Here is a 26,116-nt window from a genome sequence, read left to right as displayed (position 1 = left end):
TTTTTCAAAATTTCAAAAAACATGGGCTATAACCTTTCGTTTTTGTCATTTCGTAATTTTTTTCAAATCTTTAAAAATGATGAAAAACGGCGCGCTATAGAATGCCGTACGATATGGGCTATAGCCCATGGTCCAAAATGATGAGAAACGAGGCTAACTTTTTTTTTCAAAATTTCAAAAAACATGGGCTATAACCTTTCGTTTTTGTCATTTTGTCATTTTTTTTCAAATCTTTAAAATGATGAAAAACGGCGCGCTATAGTATGCCGTACGATATGGGCTATAGCCCATGGTCCAAAATGATGAGAAACGAGGCTAACTTTTTTTTTCAAAATTAAAAAAAACATGGGCTATAACCTTTCGTTTTTGTCATTTTTTTCAAATCTTCAAAAATTATGAAAAACGGCGCGCTATAGTATGCCGTACGATATGGGCTATAGCCCATGGTCCAAAATGATGAGAAACGAGGCTAACTTTTTTTTTCAAAATTTCAAAAAACATGGGCTATAACCTTTCGTTTTTGTCATTTTGTCATTTTTTTCAAATCTTCAAAAATGATGAAAAACGGCGCGCTATAGTATGCCGTACGATATGGGCTATAGCCCATGGTCCAAAATGATGAGAAACGAGGCTAACTTTTTTTTTCAAAATTTCAAAAAACATGGGCTATAACCTTTCGTTTTTGTCATTTCGTCATTTTTTTCAAATCTTCAAAAATGATGAAAAACGGCGCGCTATAGTATGCCGTACGATATGGGCTATAGCCCATGGTCCAAAATGATGAGAAACGAGGCTAACTTTTTTTTTCAAAATTTCAAAAAACATGGGCTATAACCTTTCGTTTTTGTCATTTCGTCATTTTTTTCAAATCTTCAAAAATGATGAAAAACGGCGCGCTATAGTATGCCGTACGATATGGGCTATAGCCCATGGTCCAAAATGATGAGAAACGAGGCTAACTTTTTTTTTCAAAATTTCAAAAAACATGGGCTATAACCTTTCGTTTTTGTCATTTCGTCATTTTTTTCAAATCTTCAAAAATGATGAAAAACGGCGCGCTATAGTATGCCGTACGATATGGGCTATAGCCCATGGTCCAAAATGATGAGAAACGAGGCTAACTTTTTTTTTCAAAATTTCAAAAAACATGGGCTATAACCTTTAGTTTTTGTCATTTCGTCATTTTTTTCAAATCTTCAAAAATGATGAAAAACGGCGCGCTATAGTATGCCGTACGATATGGGCTATAGCCCATGGTCCAAAATGATGAGAAACGAGGCTAACTTTTTTTTTCAAAATTTCAAAAAACATGGGCTATAACCTTTCGTTTTTGTCATTTCGTAATTTTTTTCAAATCTTCAAAAATGATGAAAAACGGCGCGCTATAGTATGCCGTACGATATGGGCTATAGCCCATGGTCCAAAATGATGAGAAACGAGGCTAACTTTTTTTTTCAAAATTTCAAAAAACATGGGCTATAACCTTTCGTTTTTGTCATTTCGTCATTTTTTTCAAATCTTCAAAAATGATGAAAAACGGCGCGCTATAGTATGCCGTACGATATGGGCTATAGCCCATGGTCCAAAATGATGAGAAACGAGGCTAACTTTTTTTTTCAAAATTTCAAAAAACATGGGCTATAACCTTTCGTTTTTGTCATTTCGTCATTTTTTTCAAATCTTCAAAAATGATGAAAAACGGCGCGCTATAGTATGCCGTACGATATGGGCTATAGCCCATGGTCCAAAATGATGAGAAACGAGGCTAACTTTTTTTTTCAAAATTTCAAAAAACATGGGCTATAACCTTTCGTTTTTGTCATTTTGTCATTTTTTTCAAATCTTCAAAAATGATGAAAAACGGCGCGCTATAGTATGCCGTACGATATGGGCTATAGCCCATGGTCCAAAATGATGAGAAACGAGGCTAACTTTTTTTTTCAAAATTTCAAAAAACATGGGCTATAACCTTTCGTTTTTGTCATTTCGTCATTTTTTCAAATCTTCAAAAATGATGAAAAACGGCGCGCTATAGTATGCCGTACGATATGGGCTATAGCCCATGGTCCAAAATGATGAGAAACGAGGCTAACTTTTTTTTTCAAAATTTCAAAAAACATGGGCTATAACCTTTCGTTTTTGTCATTTCGTTATTTTTTTCAAATCTTTAAAAATGATGAAAAACGGTGCGCTATAGAATGCCGTACGATATGGGCTATAGCCCATGGTCCAAAATGATGAGAAACGAGGCTAACTTTTTTTTTCAAAATTTCAAAAAACATGGGCTATAACCTTTCGTTTTTGTCATTTTGTCATTTTTTTCAAATCTTCAAAAATGATGAAAAACGGCGCGCTATAGTATGCCGTACGATATGGGCTATAGCCCATGGTCCAAAATGATGAGAAACGAGGCTAACTTTTTTTTTCAAAATTTCAAAAAACATGGGCTATAACCTTTCGTTTTTGTCATTTCGTCATTTTTTTCAAATCTTCAAAAATGATGAAAAACTGCGCGCTATAGTATGCCGTACGATATGGGCTATAGCCCATGGTCCAAAATGATGAGAAACGAGGCTAACTTTTTTTTTCAAAATTTCAAAAAACATGGGCTATAACCTTTCGTTTTTGTCATTTCGTCATTTTTTTCAAATCTTCAAAAATGATGAAAAACGGCGCGCTATAGTATGCCGTACGATATGGGCTATAGCCCATGGTCCAAAATGATGAGAAACGAGGCTAACTTTTTTTTTCAAAATTTCAAAAAACATGGGCTATAACCTTTCGTTTTTGTCATTTCGTCATTTTTTTCAAATCTTCAAAAATGATGAAAAACGGCGCGCTATAGTATGCCGTACGATATGGGCTATAGCCCATGGTCCAAAATGATGAGAAACGAGGCTAACTTTTTTTTTCAAAATTTCAAAAAACATGGGCTATAACCTTTAGTTTTTGTCATTTCGTCATTTTTTTCAAATCTTCAAAAATGATGAAAAACGGCGCGCTATAGTATGCCGTACGATATGGGCTATAGCCCATGGTCCAAAATGATGAGAAACGAGGCTAACTTTTTTTTTCAAAATTTCAAAAAACATGGGCTATAACCTTTCGTTTTTGTCATTTCGTAATTTTTTTCAAATCTTCAAAAATGATGAAAAACGGCGCGCTATAGTATGCCGTACGATATGGGCTATAGCCCATGGTCCAAAATGATGAGAAACGAGGCTAACTTTTTTTTTCAAAATTTCAAAAAACATGGGCTATAACCTTTCGTTTTTGTCATTTCGTCATTTTTTTCAAATCTTCAAAAATGATGAAAAACGGCGCGCTATAGTATGCCGTACGATATGGGCTATAGCCCATGGTCCAAAATGATGAGAAACGAGGCTAACTTTTTTTTTCAAAATTTCAAAAAACATGGGCTATAACCTTTCGTTTTTGTCATTTCGTCATTTTTTTCAAATCTTCAAAAATGATGAAAAACGGCGCGCTATAGTATGCCGTACGATATGGGCTATAGCCCATGGTCCAAAATGATGAGAAACGAGGCTAACTTTTTTTTTCAAAATTTCAAAAAACATGGGCTATAACCTTTCGTTTTTGTCATTTTGTCATTTTTTTCAAATCTTCAAAAATGATGAAAAACGGCGCGCTATAGTATGCCGTACGATATGGGCTATAGCCCATGGTCCAAAATGATGAGAAACGAGGCTAACTTTTTTTTTCAAAATTTCAAAAAACATGGGCTATAACCTTTCGTTTTTGTCATTTCGTCATTTTTTCAAATCTTCAAAAATGATGAAAAACGGCGCGCTATAGTATGCCGTACGATATGGGCTATAGCCCATGGTCCAAAATGATGAGAAACGAGGCTAACTTTTTTTTTCAAAATTTCAAAAAACATGGGCTATAACCTTTCGTTTTTGTCATTTCGTTATTTTTTTCAAATCTTTAAAAATGATGAAAAACGGTGCGCTATAGAATGCCGTACGATATGGGCTATAGCCCATGGTCCAAAATGATGAGAAACGAGGCTAACTTTTTTTTTCAAAATTTCAAAAACATGGGCTATAACCTTTCGTTTTTGTCATTTTGTCATTTTTTTCAAATCTTCAAAAATGATGAAAAACGGCGCGCTATAGTATGCCGTACGATATGGGCTATAGCCCATGGTCCAAAATGATGAGAAACGAGGCTAACTTTTTTTTTCAAAATTTCAAAAAACATGGGCTATAACCTTTCGTTTTTGTCATTTCGTAATTTTTTTCAAATCTTCAAAAATGATGAAAAACGGCGCGCTATAGTATGCCGTACGATATGGGCTATAGCCCATGGTCCAAAATGATGAGAAACGAGGCTAACTTTTTTTTTCAAAATTTCAAAAAACATGGGCTATAACCTTTCGTTTTTGTCATTTCGTCATTTTTTTCAAATCTTCAAAAATGATGAAAAACGGCGCGCTATAGTATGCCGTACGATATGGGCTATAGCCCATGGTCCAAAATGATGAGAAACGAGGCTAACTTTTTTTTTCAAAATTTCAAAAAACATGGGCTATAACCTTTCGTTTTTGTCATTTCGTCATTTTTTTCAAATCTTCAAAAATGATGAAAAACGGCGCGCTATAGTATGCCGTACGATATGGGCTATAGCCCATGGTCCAAAATGATGAGAAACGAGGCTAACTTTTTTTTTCAAAATTTCAAAAAACATGGGCTATAACCTTTCGTTTTTGTCATTTTGTCATTTTTTTCAAATCTTCAAAAATGATGAAAAACGGCGCGCTATAGTATGCCGTACGATATGGGCTATAGCCCATGATCCAAAATGATGAGAAACGAGGCTAACTTTTTTTTTCAAAATTTCAAAAAACATGGGCTATAACCTTTCGTTTTTGTCATTTCGTCATTTTTTTCAAATCTTCAAAAATGATGAAAAACGGCGCGCTATAGTATGCCGTACGATATGGGCTATAGCCCATGGTCCAAAATGATGAGAAACGAGGCTAACTTTTTTTTTCAAAATTTCAAAAAACATGGGCTATAACCTTTCGTTTTTGTCATTTCGTCATTTTTTCAAATCTTCAAAAATGATGAAAAACGGCGCGCTATAGTATGCCGTACGATATGGGCTATAGCCCATGGTCCAAAATGATGAGAAACGAGGCTAACTTTTTTTTCAAAATTTCAAAAAACATGGGCTATAACCTTTCGTTTTTGTCATTTCGTAATTTTTTTCAAATCTTTAAAAATGATGAAAAACGGCGCGCTATAGAATGCCGTACGATATGGGCTATAGCCCATGGTCCAAAATGATGAGAAACGAGGCTAACTTTTTTTTTCAAAATTTCAAAAAACATGGGCTATAACCTTTCGTTTTTGTCATTTTGTCATTTTTTTTCAAATCTTTAAAATGATGAAAAACGGCGCGCTATAGTATGCCGTACGATATGGGCTATAGCCCATGGTCCAAAATGATGAGAAACGAGGCTAACTTTTTTTTTCAAAATTAAAAAAAACATGGGCTATAACCTTTCGTTTTTGTCATTTTTTTCAAATCTTCAAAAATTATGAAAAACGGCGCGCTATAGTATGCCGTACGATATGGGCTATAGCCCATGGTCCAAAATGATGAGAAACGAGGCTAACTTTTTTTTTCAAAATTTCAAAAAACATGGGCTATAACCTTTCGTTTTTGTCATTTTGTCATTTTTTTCAAATCTTCAAAAATGATGAAAAACGGCGCGCTATAGTATGCCGTACGATATGGGCTATAGCCCATGGTCCAAAATGATGAGAAACGAGGCTAACTTTTTTTTTCAAAATTTCAAAAAACATGGGCTATAACCTTTCGTTTTTGTCATTTCGTCATTTTTTTCAAATCTTCAAAAATGATGAAAAACGGCGCGCTATAGTATGCCGTACGATATGGGCTATAGCCCATGGTCCAAAATGATGAGAAACGAGGCTAACTTTTTTTTTCAAAATTTCAAAAAACATGGGCTATAACCTTTCGTTTTTGTCATTTCGTCATTTTTTTCAAATCTTCAAAAATGATGAAAAACGGCGCGCTATAGTATGCCGTACGATATGGGCTATAGCCCATGGTCCAAAATGATGAGAAACGAGGCTAACTTTTTTTTTCAAAATTTCAAAAAACATGGGCTATAACCTTTCGTTTTTGTCATTTCGTCATTTTTTTCAAATCTTCAAAAATGATGAAAAACGGCGCGCTATAGTATGCCGTACGATATGGGCTATAGCCCATGGTCCAAAATGATGAGAAACGAGGCTAACTTTTTTTTTCAAAATTTCAAAAAACATGGGCTATAACCTTTAGTTTTTGTCATTTCGTCATTTTTTTCAAATCTTCAAAAATGATGAAAAACGGCGCGCTATAGTATGCCGTACGATATGGGCTATAGCCCATGGTCCAAAATGATGAGAAACGAGGCTAACTTTTTTTTTCAAAATTTCAAAAAACATGGGCTATAACCTTTCGTTTTTGTCATTTCGTAATTTTTTTCAAATCTTCAAAAATGATGAAAAACGGCGCGCTATAGTATGCCGTACGATATGGGCTATAGCCCATGGTCCAAAATGATGAGAAACGAGGCTAACTTTTTTTTTCAAAATTTCAAAAAACATGGGCTATAACCTTTCGTTTTTGTCATTTCGTCATTTTTTTCAAATCTTCAAAAATGATGAAAAACGGCGCGCTATAGTATGCCGTACGATATGGGCTATAGCCCATGGTCCAAAATGATGAGAAACGAGGCTAACTTTTTTTTTCAAAATTTCAAAAAACATGGGCTATAACCTTTCGTTTTTGTCATTTCGTCATTTTTTTCAAATCTTCAAAAATGATGAAAAACGGCGCGCTATAGTATGCCGTACGATATGGGCTATAGCCCATGGTCCAAAATGATGAGAAACGAGGCTAACTTTTTTTTTCAAAATTTCAAAAAACATGGGCTATAACCTTTCGTTTTTGTCATTTTGTCATTTTTTTCAAATCTTCAAAAATGATGAAAAACGGCGCGCTATAGTATGCCGTACGATATGGGCTATAGCCCATGGTCCAAAATGATGAGAAACGAGGCTAACTTTTTTTTTCAAAATTTCAAAAAACATGGGCTATAACCTTTCGTTTTTGTCATTTCGTCATTTTTTCAAATCTTCAAAAATGATGAAAAACGGCGCGCTATAGTATGCCGTACGATATGGGCTATAGCCCATGGTCCAAAATGATGAGAAACGAGGCTAACTTTTTTTTTCAAAATTTCAAAAAACATGGGCTATAACCTTTCGTTTTTGTCATTTCGTTATTTTTTTCAAATCTTTAAAAATGATGAAAAACGGTGCGCTATAGAATGCCGTACGATATGGGCTATAGCCCATGGTCCAAAATGATGAGAAACGAGGCTAACTTTTTTTTTCAAAATTTCAAAAACATGGGCTATAACCTTTCGTTTTTGTCATTTTGTCATTTTTTTCAAATCTTCAAAAATGATGAAAAACGGCGCGCTATAGTATGCCGTACGATATGGGCTATAGCCCATGGTCCAAAATGATGAGAAACGAGGCTAACTTTTTTTTTCAAAATTTCAAAAAACATGGGCTATAACCTTTCGTTTTTGTCATTTCGTCATTTTTTTCAAATCTTCAAAAATGATGAAAAACGGCGCGCTATAGTATGCCGTACGATATGGGCTATAGCCCATGGTCCAAAATGATGAGAAACGAGGCTAACTTTTTTTTTTCAAAATTTCAAAAAACATGGGCTATAACCTTTCGTTTTTGTCATTTCGTCATTTTTTTCAAATCTTAAAAAATGATGAAAAACGGCGCGCTATAGAATGCCGTACGATATGGGCTATAGCCCATGGTCCAAAATGATGAGAAACGAGGCTAACTTTTTTTTTCAAAATTTCAAAAAACATGGGCTATAACCTTTCGTTTTTGTCATTTCGTCATTTTTTCAAATCTTCAAAAATGATGAAAAACGGCGCGCTATAGTATGCCGTACGATATGGGCTATAGCCCATGGTCCAAAATGATGAGAAACGAGGCTAACTTTTTTTTCAAAATTTCAAAAAACATGGGCTATAACCTTTCGTTTTTGTCATTTCGTAATTTTTTTCAAATCTTTAAAAATGATGAAAAACGGCGCGCTATAGAATGCCGTACGATATGGGCTATAGCCCATGGTCCAAAATGATGAGAAACGAGGCTAACTTTTTTTTTCAAAATTTAAAAAAACATGGGCTATAACCTTTCGTTTTTGTCATTTTGTCATTTTTTTTCAAATCTTTAAAATGATGAAAAACGGCGCGCTATAGTATGCCGTACGATATGGGCTATAGCCCATGGTCCAAAATGATGAGAAACGAGGCTAACTTTTTTTTTCAAAATTTAAAAAAACATGGGCTATAACCTTTCGTTTTTGTCATTTTTTTCAAATCTTCAAAAATGATGAAAAACGGCGCGCTATAGTATGCCGTACGATATGGGCTATAGCCCATGGTCCAAAATGATGAGAAACGAGGCTAACTTTTTTTTTCAAAATTTCAAAAAACATGGGCTATAACCTTTCGTTTTTGTCATTTTGTCATTTTTTTCAAATCTTCAAAAATGATGAAAAACGGCGCGCTATAGTATGCCGTACGATATGGGCTATAGCCCATGGTCCAAAATGATGAGAAACGAGGCTAACTTTTTTTTTCAAAATTTCAAAAAACATGGGCTATAACCTTTCGTTTTTGTCATTTCGTCATTTTTTTCAAATCTTCAAAAATGATGAAAAACGGCGCGCTATAGTATGCCGTACGATATGGGCTATAGCCCATGGTCCAAAATGATGAGAAACGAGGCTAACTTTTTTTTTCAAAATTTCAAAAAACATGGGCTATAACCTTTCGTTTTTGTCATTTCGTCATTTTTTTCAAATCTTCAAAAATGATGAAAAACGGCGCGCTATAGTATGCCGTACGATATGGGCTATAGCCCATGGTCCAAAATGATGAGAAACGAGGCTAACTTTTTTTTTCAAAATTTCAAAAAACATGGGCTATAACCTTTCGTTTTTGTCATTTCGTCATTTTTTTCAAATCTTCAAAAATGATGAAAAACGGCGCGCTATAGTATGCCGTACGATATGGGCTATAGCCCATGGTCCAAAATGATGAGAAACGAGGCTAACTTTTTTTTTCAAAATTTCAAAAAACATGGGCTATAACCTTTCGTTTTTGTCATTTTGTCATTTTTTTCAAATCTTCAAAAATGATGAAAAACGGCGCGCTATAGTATGCCGTACGATATGGGCTATAGCCCATGATCCAAAATGATGAGAAACGAGGCTAACTTTTTTTTTCAAAATTTCAAAAAACATGGGCTATAACCTTTCGTTTTTGTCATTTCGTCATTTTTTTCAAATCTTCAAAAATGATGAAAAACGGCGCGCTATAGTATGCCGTACGATATGGGCTATAGCCCATGGTCCAAAATGATGAGAAACGAGGCTAACTTTTTTTTTCAAAATTTCAAAAAACATGGGCTATAACCTTTCGTTTTTGTCATTTCGTCATTTTTTCAAATCTTCAAAAATGATGAAAAACGGCGCGCTATAGTATGCCGTACGATATGGGCTATAGCCCATGGTCCAAAATGATGAGAAACGAGGCTAACTTTTTTTTCAAAATTTCAAAAAACATGGGCTATAACCTTTCGTTTTTGTCATTTCGTAATTTTTTTCAAATCTTCAAAAATGATGAAAAACGGCGCGCTATAGAATGCCGTACGATATGGGCTATAGCCCATGGTCCAAAATGATGAGAAACGAGGCTAACTTTTTTTTTCAAAATTTCAAAAAACATGGGCTATAACCTTTCGTTTTTGTCATTTTGTCATTTTTTTTCAAATCTTTAAAATGATGAAAAACGGCGCGCTATAGTATGCCGTACGATATGGGCTATAGCCCATGGTCCAAAATGATGAGAAACGAGGCTAACTTTTTTTTTCAAAATTTAAAAAAACATGGGCTATAACCTTTCGTTTTTGTCATTTCGTAATTTTTTTCAAATCTTTAAAAATGATGAAAAACGGCGCGCTATAGAATGCCGTACGATATGGGCTATAGCCCATGGTCCAAAATGATGAGAAACGAGGCTAACTTTTTTTTTCAAAATTTCAAAAAACATGGGCTATAACCTTTCGTTTTTGTCATTTTGTCATTTTTTTCAAATCTTCAAAAATGATGAAAAACGGCGCGCTATAGTATGCCGTACGATATGGGCTATAGCCCATGGTCCAAAATGATGAGAAACGAGGCTAACTTTTTTTTTCAAAATTTCAAAAAACATGGGCTATAACCTTTCGTTTTTGTCATTTTGTCATTTTTTTCAAATCTTCAAAAATGATGAAAAACGGCGCGCTATAGTATGCCATACGATATGGGCTATAGCCCATGGTCCAAAATGATGAGAAACGAGGCTAACTTTTTTTTTCAAAATTTCAAAAAACATGGGCTATAACCTTTCGTTTTTGTCATTTTGTCATTTTTTTCAAATCTTCAAAAATGATGAAAAACGGCGCGCTATAGTATGCCATACGATATGGGCTATAGCCCATGGTCCAAAATGATGAGAAACGAGGCTAACTTTTTTTTTCAAAATTTCAAAAAACATGGGCTATAACCTTTCGTTTTTGTCATTTCGTATTTTTTTTTCAAATCTTTAAAAATGATGAAAAACGGCGCGCTATAGAATGCCGTACGATATGGGCTATAGCCCATGGTCCAAAATGATGAGAAACGAGGCTAACTTTTTTTTTCAAAATTTCAAAAAACATGGGCTATAACCTTTCGTTTTTGTCATTTCGTCATTTTTTCAAATCTTCAAAATTGATGAAAAACGGCGCGCTATAGTATGCCGTACGATATGGGCTATAGCCCATGGTCCAAAATGATGAGAAACGAGGCTAACTTTTTTTTTCAAAATTTCAAAAAACATGGGCTATAACCTTTCGTTTTTGTCATTTCGTCATTTTTTTCAAATCTTCAAAAATGATGAAAAACGGCGCGCTATAGTATGCCGTACGATATGGGCTATAGCCCATGGTCCAAAATGATGAGAAACGAGGCTAACTTTTTTTTTCAAAATTTCAAAAAACATGGGCTATAACCTTTCGTTTTTGTCATTTCGTCATTTTTTCAAATCTTCAAAAATGATGAAAAACGGCGCGCTATAGTATGCCGTACGATATGGGCTATAGCCCATGGTCCAAAATGATGAGAAACGAGGCTAACTTTTTTTTCAAAATTTCAAAAAACATGGGCTATAACCTTTCGTTTTTGTCATTTCGTAATTTTTTTCAAATCTTTAAAAATGATGAAAAACGGCGCGCTATAGAATGCCGTACGATATGGGCTATAGCCCATGGTCCAAAATGATGAGAAACGAGGCTAACTTTTTTTTTCAAAATTTCAAAAAACATGGGCTATAACCTTTCGTTTTTGTCATTTTGTCATTTTTTTTCAAATCTTTAAAATGATGAAAAACGGCGCGCTATAGTATGCCGTACGATATGGGCTATAGCCCATGGTCCAAAATGATGAGAAACGAGGCTAACTTTTTTTTTCAAAATTTAAAAAAACATGGGCTATAACCTTTCGTTTTTGTCATTTTGTCCAAATCTTCAAAAATGATGAAAAACGGCGCGCTATAGTATGCCGTACGATATGGGCTATAGCCCATGGTCCAAAATGATGAGAAACGAGGCTAACTTTTTTTTTCAAAATTTCAAAAAACATGGGCTATAACCTTTCGTTTTTGTCATTTTGTCATTTTTTTCAAATCTTCAAAAATGATGAAAAACGGCGCGCTATAGTATGCCATACGATATGGGCTATAGCCCATGGTCCAAAATGATAAGAAACGAGGCTAACTTTTTTTTTCAAAATTTCAAAAAACATGGGCTATAACCTTTCGTTTTTGTCATTTTGTCATTTTTTTCAAATCTTCAAAAATGATGAAAAACGGCGCGCTATAGTATGCCATACGATATGGGCTATAGCCCATGGTCCAAAATGATGAGAAACGAGGCTAACTTTTTTTTTCAAAATTTCAAAAAACATGGGCTATAACCTTTCGTTTTTGTCATTTCGTATTTTTTTTCAAATCTTTAAAAATGATGAAAAACGGCGCGCTATAGAATGCCGTACGATATGGGCTATAGCCCATGGTCCAAAATGATGAGAAACGAGGCTAACTTTTTTTTTCAAAATTTCAAAAAACATGGGCTATAACCTTTCGTTTTTGTCATTTCGTCATTTTTTCAAATCTTCAAAAATGATGAAAAACGGCGCGCTATAGTATGCCGTACGATATGGGCTATAGCCCATGGTCCAAAATGATGAGAAACGAGGCTAACTTTTTTTTCAAAATTTCAAAAAACATGGGCTATAACCTTTCGTTTTTGTCATTTCGTAATTTTTTTCAAATCTTTAAAAATGATGAAAAACGGCGCGCTATAGAATGCCGTACGATATGGGCTATAGCCCATGGTCCAAAATGATGAGAAACGAGGCTAACTTTTTTTTTCAAAATTTAAAAAAACATGGGCTATAACCTTTCGTTTTTGTCATTTTGTCATTTTTTTTCAAATCTTTAAAATGATGAAAAACGGCGCGCTATAGTATGCCGTACGATATGGGCTATAGCCCATGGTCCAAAATGATGAGAAACGAGGCTAACTTTTTTTTTCAAAATTTAAAAAAACATGGGCTATAACCTTTCGTTTTTGTCATTTTTTTCAAATCTTCAAAAATGATGAAAAACGGCGCGCTATAGTATGCCGTACGATATGGGCTATAGCCCATGGTCCAAAATGATGAGAAACGAGGCTAACTTTTTTTTTCAAAATTTCAAAAAACATGGGCTATAACCTTTCGTTTTTGTCATTTTGTCATTTTTTTCAAATCTTCAAAAATGATGAAAAACGGCGCGCTATAGTATGCCGTACGATATGGGCTATAGCCCATGGTCCAAAATGATGAGAAACGAGGCTAACTTTTTTTTTCAAAATTTCAAAAAACATGGGCTATAACCTTTCGTTTTTGTCATTTCGTCATTTTTTTCAAATCTTCAAAAATGATGAAAAACGGCGCGCTATAGTATGCCGTACGATATGGGCTATAGCCCATGGTCCAAAATGATGAGAAACGAGGCTAACTTTTTTTTTCAAAATTTCAAAAAACATGGGCTATAACCTTTCGTTTTTGTCATTTCGTCATTTTTTTCAAATCTTCAAAAATGATGAAAAACGGCGCGCTATAGTATGCCGTACGATATGGGCTATAGCCCATGGTCCAAAATGATGAGAAACGAGGCTAACTTTTTTTTTCAAAATTTCAAAAAACATGGGCTATAACCTTTCGTTTTTGTCATTTCGTCATTTTTTTCAAATCTTCAAAAATGATGAAAAACGGCGCGCTATAGTATGCCGTACGATATGGGCTATAGCCCATGGTCCAAAATGATGAGAAACGAGGCTAACTTTTTTTTTCAAAATTTCAAAAAACATGGGCTATAACCTTTCGTTTTTGTCATTTTGTCATTTTTTTCAAATCTTCAAAAATGATGAAAAACGGCGCGCTATAGTATGCCGTACGATATGGGCTATAGCCCATGATCCAAAATGATGAGAAACGAGGCTAACTTTTTTTTTCAAAATTTCAAAAAACATGGGCTATAACCTTTCGTTTTTGTCATTTCGTCATTTTTTTCAAATCTTCAAAAATGATGAAAAACGGCGCGCTATAGTATGCCGTACGATATGGGCTATAGCCCATGGTCCAAAATGATGAGAAACGAGGCTAACTTTTTTTTTCAAAATTTCAAAAAACATGGGCTATAACCTTTCGTTTTTGTCATTTCGTCATTTTTTCAAATCTTCAAAAATGATGAAAAACGGCGCGCTATAGTATGCCGTACGATATGGGCTATAGCCCATGGTCCAAAATGATGAGAAACGAGGCTAACTTTTTTTTCAAAATTTCAAAAAACATGGGCTATAACCTTTCGTTTTTGTCATTTCGTAATTTTTTTCAAATCTTCAAAAATGATGAAAAACGGCGCGCTATAGAATGCCGTACGATATGGGCTATAGCCCATGGTCCAAAATGATGAGAAACGAGGCTAACTTTTTTTTTCAAAATTTCAAAAAACATGGGCTATAACCTTTCGTTTTTGTCATTTTGTCATTTTTTTTCAAATCTTTAAAATGATGAAAAACGGCGCGCTATAGTATGCCGTACGATATGGGCTATAGCCCATGGTCCAAAATGATGAGAAACGAGGCTAACTTTTTTTTTCAAAATTTAAAAAAACATGGGCTATAACCTTTCGTTTTTGTCATTTCGTAATTTTTTTCAAATCTTTAAAAATGATGAAAAACGGCGCGCTATAGAATGCCGTACGATATGGGCTATAGCCCATGGTCCAAAATGATGAGAAACGAGGCTAACTTTTTTTTTCAAAATTTCAAAAAACATGGGCTATAACCTTTCGTTTTTGTCATTTTGTCATTTTTTTCAAATCTTCAAAAATGATGAAAAACGGCGCGCTATAGTATGCCGTACGATATGGGCTATAGCCCATGGTCCAAAATGATGAGAAACGAGGCTAACTTTTTTTTTCAAAATTTCAAAAAACATGGGCTATAACCTTTCGTTTTTGTCATTTTGTCATTTTTTTCAAATCTTCAAAAATGATGAAAAACGGCGCGCTATAGTATGCCATACGATATGGGCTATAGCCCATGGTCCAAAATGATGAGAAACGAGGCTAACTTTTTTTTTCAAAATTTCAAAAAACATGGGCTATAACCTTTCGTTTTTGTCATTTTGTCATTTTTTTCAAATCTTCAAAAATGATGAAAAACGGCGCGCTATAGTATGCCATACGATATGGGCTATAGCCCATGGTCCAAAATGATGAGAAACGAGGCTAACTTTTTTTTTCAAAATTTCAAAAAACATGGGCTATAACCTTTCGTTTTTGTCATTTCGTATTTTTTTTCAAATCTTTAAAAATGATGAAAAACGGCGCGCTATAGAATGCCGTACGATATGGGCTATAGCCCATGGTCCAAAATGATGAGAAACGAGGCTAACTTTTTTTTTCAAAATTTCAAAAAACATGGGCTATAACCTTTCGTTTTTGTCATTTCGTCATTTTTTCAAATCTTCAAAAATGATGAAAAACGGCGCGCTATAGTATGCCGTACGATATGGGCTATAGCCCATGGTCCAAAATGATGAGAAACGAGGCTAACTTTTTTTTCAAAATTTCAAAAAACATGGGCTATAACCTTTCGTTTTTGTCATTTCGTAATTTTTTTCAAATCTTCAAAAATGATGAAAAACGGCGCGCTATAGAATGCCGTACGATATGGGCTATAGCCCATGGTCCAAAATGATGAGAAACGAGGCTAACTTTTTTTTTCAAAATTTCAAAAAACATGGGCTATAACCTTTCGTTTTTGTCATTTTGTCATTTTTTTTCAAATCTTTAAAATGATGAAAAACGGCGCGCTATAGTATGCCGTACGATATGGGCTATAGCCCATGGTCCAAAATGATGAGAAACGAGGCTAACTTTTTTTTTCAAAATTTAAAAAAACATGGGCTATAACCTTTCGTTTTTGTCATTTCGTAATTTTTTTCAAATCTTTAAAAATGATGAAAAACGGCGCGCTATAGAATGCCGTACGATATGGGCTATAGCCCATGGTCCAAAATGATGAGAAACGAGGCTAACTTTTTTTTTCAAAATTTCAAAAAACATGGGCTATAACCTTTCGTTTTTGTCATTTTGTCATTTTTTTCAAATCTTCAAAAATGATGAAAAACGGCGCGCTATAGTATGCCGTACGATATGGGCTATAGCCCATGGTCCAAAATGATGAGAAACGAGGCTAACTTTTTTTTTCAAAATTTCAAAAAACATGGGCTATAACCTTTCGTTTTTGTCATTTTGTCATTTTTTTCAAATCTTCAAAAATGATGAAAAACGGCGCGCTATAGTATGCCATACGATATGGGCTATAGCCCATGGTCCAAAATGATGAGAAACGAGGCTAACTTTTTTTTTCAAAATTTCAAAAAACATGGGCTATAACCTTTCGTTTTTGTCATTTTGTCATTTTTTTCAAATCTTCAAAAATGATGAAAAACGGCGCGCTATAGTATGCCATACGATATGGGCTATAGCCCATGGTCCAAAATGATGAGAAACGAGGCTAACTTTTTTTTTCAAAATTTCAAAAAACATGGGCTATAACCTTTCGTTTTTGTCATTTCGTATTTTTTTTCAAATCTTTAAAAATGATGAAAAACGGCGCGCTATAGAATGCCGTACGATATGGGCTATAGCCCATGGTCCAAAATGATGAGAAACGAGGCTAACTTTTTTTTTCAAAATTTCAAAAAACATGGGCTATAACCTTTCGTTTTTGTCATTTCGTCATTTTTTCAAATCTTCAAAATTGATGAAAAACGGCGCGCTATAGTATGCCGTACGATATGGGCTATAGCCCATGGTCCAAAATGATGAGAAACGAGGCTAACTTTTTTTTTCAAAATTTCAAAAAACATGGGCTATAACCTTTCGTTTTTGTCATTTCGTCATTTTTTTCAAATCTTCAAAAATAATGAAAAACGGCGCGCTATAGTATGCCGTACGATATGGGCTATAGCCCATGGTCCAAAATGATGAGAAACGAGGCTAACTTTTTTTTTCAAAATTTCAAAAAACATGGGCTATAACCTTTCGTTTTTGTCATTTCGTCATTTTTTCAAATCTTCAAAAATGATGAAAAACGGCGCGCTATAGTATGCCGTACGATATGGGCTATAGCCCATGGTCCAAAATGATGAGAAACGAGGCTAACTTTTTTTTCAAAATTTCAAAAAACATGGGCTATAACCTTTCGTTTTTGTCATTTCGTAATTTTTTTCAAATCTTTAAAAATGATGAAAAACGGCGCGCTATAGAATGCCGTACGATATGGGCTATAGCCCATGGTCCAAAATGATGAGAAACGAGGCTAACTTTTTTTTTCAAAATTTCAAAAAACATGGGCTATAACCTTTCGTTTTTGTCATTTTGTCATTTTTTTTCAAATCTTTAAAATGATGAAAAACGGCGCGCTATAGTATGCCGTACGATATGGGCTATAGCCCATGGTCCAAAATGATGAGAAACGAGGCTAACTTTTTTTTTCAAAATTTAAAAAAACATGGGCTATAACCTTTCGTTTTTGTCATTTTGTCCAAATCTTCAAAAATGATGAAAAACGGCGCGCTATAGTATGCCGTACGATATGGGCTATAGCCCATGGTCCAAAATGATGAGAAACGAGGCTAACTTTTTTTTTCAAAATTTCAAAAAACATGGGCTATAACCTTTCGTTTTTGTCATTTTGTCATTTTTTTCAAATCTTCAAAAATGATGAAAAACGGCGCGCTATAGTATGCCATACGATATGGGCTATAGCCCATGGTCCAAAATGATAAGAAACGAGGCTAACTTTTTTTTTCAAAATTTCAAAAAACATGGGCTATAACCTTTCGTTTTTGTCATTTTGTCATTTTTTTCAAATCTTCAAAAATGATGAAAAACGGCGCGCTATAGTATGCCATACGATATGGGCTATAGCCCATGGTCCAAAATGATGAGAAACGAGGCTAACTTTTTTTTTCAAAATTTCAAAAAACATGGGCTATAACCTTTCGTTTTTGTCATTTCGTATTTTTTTTCAAATCTTTAAAAATGATGAAAAACGGCGCGCTATAGAATGCCGTACGATATGGGCTATAGCCCATGGTCCAAAATGATGAGAAACGAGGCTAACTTTTTTTTTCAAAATTTCAAAAAACATGGGCTATAACCTTTCGTTTTTGTCATTTCGTCATTTTTTCAAATCTTCAAAATTGATGAAAAACGGCGCGCTATAGTATGCCGTACGATATGGGCTATAGCCCATGGTCCAAAATGATGAGAAACGAGGCTAACTTTTTTTTTCAAAATTTCAAAAAACATGGGCTATAACCTTTCGTTTTTGTCATTTCGTCATTTTTTTCAAATCTTCAAAAATGATGAAAAACGGCGCGCTATAGTATGCCGTACGATATGGGCTATAGCCCATGGTCCAAAATGATGAGAAACGAGGCTAACTTTTTTTTTCAAAATTTCAAAAAACATGGGCTATAACCTTTCGTTTTTGTCATTTCGTAATTTTTTCAAATCTTTAAAAATGACGAAAAACGGCGCGCTATAGAATGCCGTACGATATGGGCTATAGCCCATGGTCCAAAATGATGAGAAACGAGGCTAACTTTTTTTTTCAAAATTTCAAAAAACATGGGCTATAACCTTTCGTTTTTGTCATTTTGTCATTTTTTTCAAATCTTCAAAAATGATGAAAAACGGCGCGCTATAGTATGCCGTACGATATGGGCTATAGCCCATGGTCCAAAATGATGAGAAACGAGGCTAACTTTTTTTTTCAAAATTTCAAAAAACATGGGCTATAACCTTTCGTTTTTGTCATTTTGTCATTTTTTTCAAATCTTCAAAAATGATGAAAAACGGCGCGCTATAGTATGCCGTACGATATGGGCTATAGCCCATGGTCCAAAATGATGAGAAACGAGGCTAACTTTTTTTTTCAAAATTTCAAAAAACATGGGCTATAACCTTTCGTTTTTGTCATTTCGTCATTTTTTTCAAATCTTCAAAAATGATGAAAAACGGCGCGCTATAGTATGCCGTACGATATGGGCTATAGCCCATGGTCCAAAATGATGAGAAACGAGGCAATTTTTTTTTTCAAAATTTCAAAAAACATGGGCTATAACCCATCGTTTTTGTCATTTCGTAATTTTTTTCAAATCTTTAAAAATGATGAAAAACGGCGCGCTATAGTATGCCGTACGATATGGGCTATAGCCCATGGTCCAAAATGATGAGAAACGAGGCTAACTTTTTTTTCCAAAATTTCAAAAACATGGGCTATAACCCATCGTTTTTGTCATTTCGTCATTTTTTTCAAATCCTCAAAAATGATGAAAAACGGCGCGCTATAGTATGCCGTACGATATGGGCTATAGCCCATGGTCCAAAATGATGAGAAACGAGGATAACTTTTTTTTTCAAAATTTCAAAAAACATGGGCTATAACCCATCATTTTTTTCATTTTTGTCCTGCCACAGCGGGGGGGTCCTCAGGCCGCTGAACGCCCGGCACAGGTTGGCGAGCGCCGCCATGCGCCGTCCGTACGGACCGCTCTGTCGGGCCTGTTGCTTCACCTGGGGGGGGGGGGGGAGGGGGCATACAAGACATGTGGTTCGTTATTACTTCACAGGTGGTGGAAGTGATCGTACGCAGCGGTGCACACAGAAACATGACAGATGGATGTCCAGTCGTAGAGCTCAGTTTGACTGTATTTATTGACAGAGTTGTACAGATGAGATTATCCTGTTCTTTTGTCTGCTTCTGGCTGCTGGCTGCATGGTAAGAACGGTGTGCTCCCACCGTACCCTGTGTCTAACCTGGTAAGAACGGTGTGCTCCCACCGTACCCTGTGTCTAACCTGAATAACTGCACCTGAGTGCCCTTTAAAATACACACCCAGTGCTGTCAAATCTAAAGCCTGCCACCAAGTGTTCAAAATTAGTATGCCAACCTAACAAATAATAAGTTCACCGTCTAATAATAGAAGGGAAATTCCAGGTTGTGTGCCAATGTACTTGGCAAACACCCCAACACAGTGGTTTTTAAAGTGGGGTCTGGGGATCCCCAGGGGTCCTTGAGGGGATTCCAGGGGTATCTAGATAAATTATGGATAGTTGCGATTCGAATGGACCCTAATGTTGCTGCAACTCCGAGAACCAAATCCATTTTGTTTGACCACCATAACTGTACACTCTCAGATATGGTGGTCCATATTCTAATGCAGGGGTTCTCAAAGTGGGGTGCGAGGACCCCCACGGCCTTATATTGCCACAAAATATTATTAGAACCACTGCCCTAAAACAGCCATTGTTACCTCCTCGGTCGTTTCAACATCAGTCTGTACATCAGGTGGAGTCTCTGCTTCTGACGCATGTGTCTTCAAAAGAAAGAGCACAAAAACAGGGGAAAGAGACATTTAAGTTAAAGCAATATTATGCCGAACCTTTGAATGGCATAGGGCTATCATACGCCTATCATATAGCCTCTCATGGCCTACTTACTTACACATGTGTTGTATTACACCTTGTAAAAGCTTAAAAGCTACTGGTGGGAAAATTGTCAAAAGTAACAAGTTTACGATTACGGTTTATGATGACAATATTAAAAAACTATGTGAAATGCTAACAGTGGCCTATTTACAGATTTGTCGCACTCCCTATTCCACCAGTTACATAGCAGCTGTATGCTGTGGCATGCTTTTACTAGTGTACATCAAATGTTTTGCAAAATTACATCATTAACTCATTCTAGGCGGGAACCCCTTTTTGTAACGCTACCCTTCTGTGTTTCTGTACACTATGTACGGTAAAAAAAAAAATGATGTTGCTATATAAATATTTGAAGTTTTTCAGAAAACTTAGGTCAGGATTTAGAAGGATTTTTTTAATCGGCCTCAGTCCAAAATGGGTTAACCCATTAAGGCCTGGAATGCATTCGTCACTTTAGCGTTTACCCACATTAACAATTATTGTATACTTTAGCTAATGAGAGGAAAGCTGAGTGACAACGTTTTGGTCTAAACGACTTTCATCAGGTATCTCAGGTCGTTTAGACCGACACCTTGTCACTCAGCTGAAATAAACTGAGGCTCTATAAATGAATACAGTGTGCGGGACATCTTTCCTCTCATTATTTGCATTTTCTTGCCAGCTCTGACGCACCTGTCCTTTAGCTAATGAAAAACAGCAGATATGCAAGCTTATAGATTTGCTATTTTTGGAAGAAAATGCAAGTCTTTAAATATATATTCTTTCACACTCACAGCAAACGATTTTAACTCAAATATTTGCTTCTGTTCGGTCCCTGAAACAAAATATTTTCAGCTGGGGGTCCACAGGGACATGAAAACATTCAAGCACCACTGATAGGGTTTTCAAAAAACTGGCAGGATTTAAAAGACATTTTGTAGAATGTGGTCTCATGTAGAAATGTACATTTTAAAGACTCAATTTTACCTTATGCACCATGAAAAAGTAACAGGTTTTGGAACTTCTTGTTATGTCCAGACATGGACACAGAACACAGCTAGTAATTTGTGGACTGGATCACTGGACATCTTCATTTCCAATTTACTTAAACAATAGACAAAGAGAAGAGAAGAATGAACCAAACACAAAAACATTGATTAATCGACGTTCGTTCGATAAATGCAAAATGCTGTAGGCCTACAGCACTTTGGTCAGCTTCTATTGTTTTAAATGTGCTATATAAATAAAGTTTGATTTGATTTAGGCCTATATTGGAGCAGGTGCTGGCAAATAACTAATAACTGTAATGCCAGTCAGATCAATTAGCAGAGCGGAGCTGCTCTCACTCTGCACTGTCTGCGGCACAATAACTGCAGATCTCTTCTTAAAGTTGACTTATTATGGTTTACTTTCAACCACAAACCATAATATGATTGACAAACCTTGGATTATAATTCTTCATCGACCAACAGCGCATGCAGCATAACTATGAGGTAACTTAACTATATGTGGGATTTCTCCATTGAAATCGCATCGCTTTTTCCCATGCCTGATTGCCTGCGTATACGCACACTCAGTCACATTAACTTTATGATCAACAAATCGATTTTGTCGAAGCGTCAATCTCCAAAACCGTGATCGAAGGTCAGCCCTACACTGTAGCCTACTGTATCACCCCAAATCATCATATATACAGTTAATATGTGTTATGTGTGTGGGTTATGCTGCGCAACAGTTGTGAAAACCAACCAAAAGCTACTTTCTTGCTCGGACAGACCCAGCCAGCCAGACATCCAGGGACAGACCCAGAGACACACATAGCTGTCTATATAGGAGTGGTTGCACCACTCAAAAATAGTCAAATCAATGTTAATTTAACGCCGAGTGTACACTCAGAGTTGGAGACCTGTCAGGATCCATTTGGTTCCATGTGTTACACTCTCAGACAGTTACAGACCTGTAAGGGTCTATTTGGTTCCTGTACTATCAATCATTTATCTGGGGATCCCCTGGAACTCCCTCAATACAGTCAAGGACCCCACTTTGAAAACCATATGGTTATCCCACCTGGCTCCCACATAGGTAGCCCACCTCTAAACCAAATGGGACCCACGTTGGCGTGCTGGCTGGGCACTGACTTAAACAGACCTGTAAATATATAGATATAGATTAACTGATATATGTAAATATATCAGTTATGTGCTGTGTTTCAGGGTTGAGCTGCTTTTCAAACGTTTTACTACCGGTATTATTATTATTATGATTCCATTTGGTTGTACCATCAATAATTTGACACACCTCAAAACGCATGCATGCACACATTACCACTGTTGTAAGCATAGCATGTTGCCCAAGCACTGTAGCCACTTAATACAACAGCATTTGTGTCTGTACCATGCACAAAGCTAGCTCTGGTCCATAGCATAAAGCACCAAAAGCAATCATTTCAAACCCACAAAACGTCAGATGTTCATTGTTGTTGCCTACCTTGTTATTTTTAATAATCCCGGATTTTAGTTATTGAATCAAAATGCACAGCAGATAACAAGAAGCATGCTCTTACCTGTATCGTCATGTCATTGTCATGTCATTTCCTGAGCAGTGATGCACGTGACCCAGGACAACCAATCGCATTCGCGTTTCAAACGGAAATGCAATGCATTCTGGGACGATATGTAGTTTATTTGAGTCCTATTCGTTTTATTAATGCAGGAACATTATTAAAATGCATTGAGATAGCAGCTAGACTCTTCAACGTTTGTCAGGCCAATAACCCCTTCAGAGAGATGAAGCAGGGACCTCTATAACATACATAAAATTGTGTTGCAGAATAAAATAAACATTTCCATAGATTTCATAGCTTCATATACACTTGGAGTCTTAGTGAGACTGCATTTGGTCTGTCAACACCAAATCTCTCCGCAAAAATAAAAGGAGAGAAAAAAGCTGATCTACAAGCTCACAACATGGTGCGTCGTGAGGTTATAGATCTGCTATTTCTGGCTAATGTTTCCCCCAGTTTAGGCATGCTGGGGTTAATTTAATCACTATGAACTTAATTAACTGTTGCAATTATGAGTTCACAGCAAATCAAATTAGAACTTTATTGTTAAATCTGATACATTATTTGGTAGTTTTGTCCCCCCACACACACAAACACATATGTGGTGGACCTGATGTATCAATCAATATAATATCTTGATGCTTCATGTAAAGGGGTTGAAAATATGACATTCTGTAGTTAATACAAATGTCCATATAAAACACTGTGGAAAATGATCTTATAAGTTGCTGAAATAGCTTTTGACAGACATGTACTGCACATATTATGCCTTTTATTGTTATGTTAGAATTTCTGTACTCTCTGATAAATATAAAATAGACAAAAATAATCTCATAGATTTTTCAGATAGATCTTTCAAAATTCTTGTCAAGGTAATCACAACATAAAATAATCAAACAGACAATCTTTGCAAATAAAAGGCCATCATAGCAAAATACATGTTCACTGTATAATATACTATATATCACAATTGAATCATACTTGTAACCATGATTTGTTCTGTAAATATGCAGTAGTAGAAACGGGGTCGTTTCCCCACATCCACATAAAAGACAATCTCTTTGCGAATTGTGTTTCTAAAAACCTGCCTCAAGATCATACAAAATACAAAAAACTAAAACAAAAGATGAAATCGATTGATGAAATAGTTTCAACTTCTCGTTAGAATATAAAATTCAATCACAGTCAAACTCACAAACCATTTCATATTTAGCACTGCATTATCCCAATTCGTATTAGCCCCGTCTGTCATAAGTGTTTCATGAACTAAAAGTGTGACGTATCAGAGATCACCCAGCGTTTTCTGGATCAGGGGCCCACTGTCCTGTCCCAGCCAGCGTACTTTCTAGTCTATAGGGCAGGGGCGCATGGAGCAAGTGCTGGAGAAATATTGGTTCACCGATCAGAGCCCCCCTTCATTTTTCGGGTACCGAGGCTAGGGGCCCACTTGAAAAATCTGAAAAGCATTCAGGGCTGGCCCACCCATCTGACCACTTAACACAGCAATTGTGTTATTCTCAAAGTTATAATAATGTATGTTTTTATATTAATGTTATATTATCATTAAACTCTTATGGCCCTATACACTTGTACAGCTTTTTAGGCTTTTAAATTTTCTAACTATTTTGGAAAACATTTTAATGTAGATCGGCTATTTGAACTATTTTAAAATGTTTTTTTCAAAATATATTTGGGGGCTGACTTGCTATACCCTAAAAAACTCACAAGGGGCCCCCCGACCCACAGGTTGGGAACAGAAGTGTTTATTATGTTATGTATCATAGATTATAAAAAAGGATCACAACAGTGGTTAGGCATGTTTAATCCAATGATTATGACTCACAGTTGACAGTATAGGGCTGGGCACGATATGACTTCCAATCAATATCACTATTCTTTCAAACCTTTGTCTCTATTACGATTATTGAACGAATATTAAAATAAATAGTGAAAATAGACAATCTACATGCTCATGTTTGTAGAATGGCTATTTTGGCTATCATTGTACAACAAAGTATATAACACAGGACTTGAGTGGTTGATCAGACTAATCGGTTTGGTCAATTATTTAAAAAAAAAGTGTTTCGTGTTTAAGACAAAAATAACTTATGCTTCTCAATTATCGGACTAACCTTCAAGAGCAAGATTAAGTCTGTTGTTAGTTCTAAATGTGGGTTTTGATACTTTTGGTTAATTGCCCAGCCCTAATGCACAGTAGACTTGACATGACTGTTGACCATTTCCCAAAGCACAGTGCCGCGAGTACTATAGACTAATAACAGTTTAAGTCCACACTAATTATCCATAATGTATAAATGATGGATAAGGGGTCAGGACAACTAGGCCTTTTCGTGGAGGGGTCAGAATAAAATTTGGACTTAAACTGTTATTTGTCTATAGCATGAACCCTAGCAACCCTTTTCTGAGTATAATGAACATTAGATAAATAAATGAATCTCCAAACATTCCCCGAAAATATCAGATCGGACACCATATGTGCCACAGAATGTGTTGCATTGTGAGATTGTAGAACAGCTATTTTCGGTGAAGACGTTTGGTGTACAGGGTGAAAAGGACCAAGTAGCGTACAGACCCCTGAGGGATAGCGGTCAATATATAGGGTTTATGTGGTAATATTTAAACTTTCAGAGATGATAAAAAAAATCATAAAAAAATTCTGCTTGTCCTGGTGATATTCTGTCATTCTGTAAATAAGTCATGGACATGGGCAGCTTTGCTCGTATAAATACTGTTTTCAGCTAGACATTTCAAAACAAAACAATGATAATTAATTCGAGTTTTGAATGTAAAAGACACAGCAAGCCAACATACACATTGGTGTATCTTTTATGATATCTACTAGCCCATTTAAAGGCCTTTTACATTTTTCAAACCTATGAGACATGGAGTATTTATGGCATCTTTTAAATAAATATCTGAATTACATTATCATTCATACAAAGTCTAGCTGAAAATAGAAGAAATTCTTCTTTTTCTCCTTTATTTTTACAAATTAAACCAAACGTCTGAAGAAGTAGCATTTTTTTAGAACAGATACAAAGCGCTTCATAAAGCATGAATAATTTATATAAAAACAACTAATTATAAAAACATAAAAGAGCAATTTTCTTTTCTTTGTTGGAAAAACTCAAAACAGACTAAGATAATTAAAGCAAGTATATAAAAGTGTGTTTTAAGAAGTGATTTAAAAGACAACATTGAACTTGCTAGCCTGATCTCCTCAGGCAGTTAATTCTAAAGTCAAAGGATCCAGCTGGTGGCCGTTAGTCTAG

Source organism: Protomyctophum bolini, assembly GCF_963924005.1.
Source record: "Protomyctophum bolini genome assembly, chromosome: 14".
Lineage (NCBI taxonomy): Eukaryota > Metazoa > Chordata > Actinopteri > Myctophiformes > Myctophidae > Protomyctophum > Protomyctophum bolini.
This window is presented reverse-complemented; position numbering follows the sequence as displayed.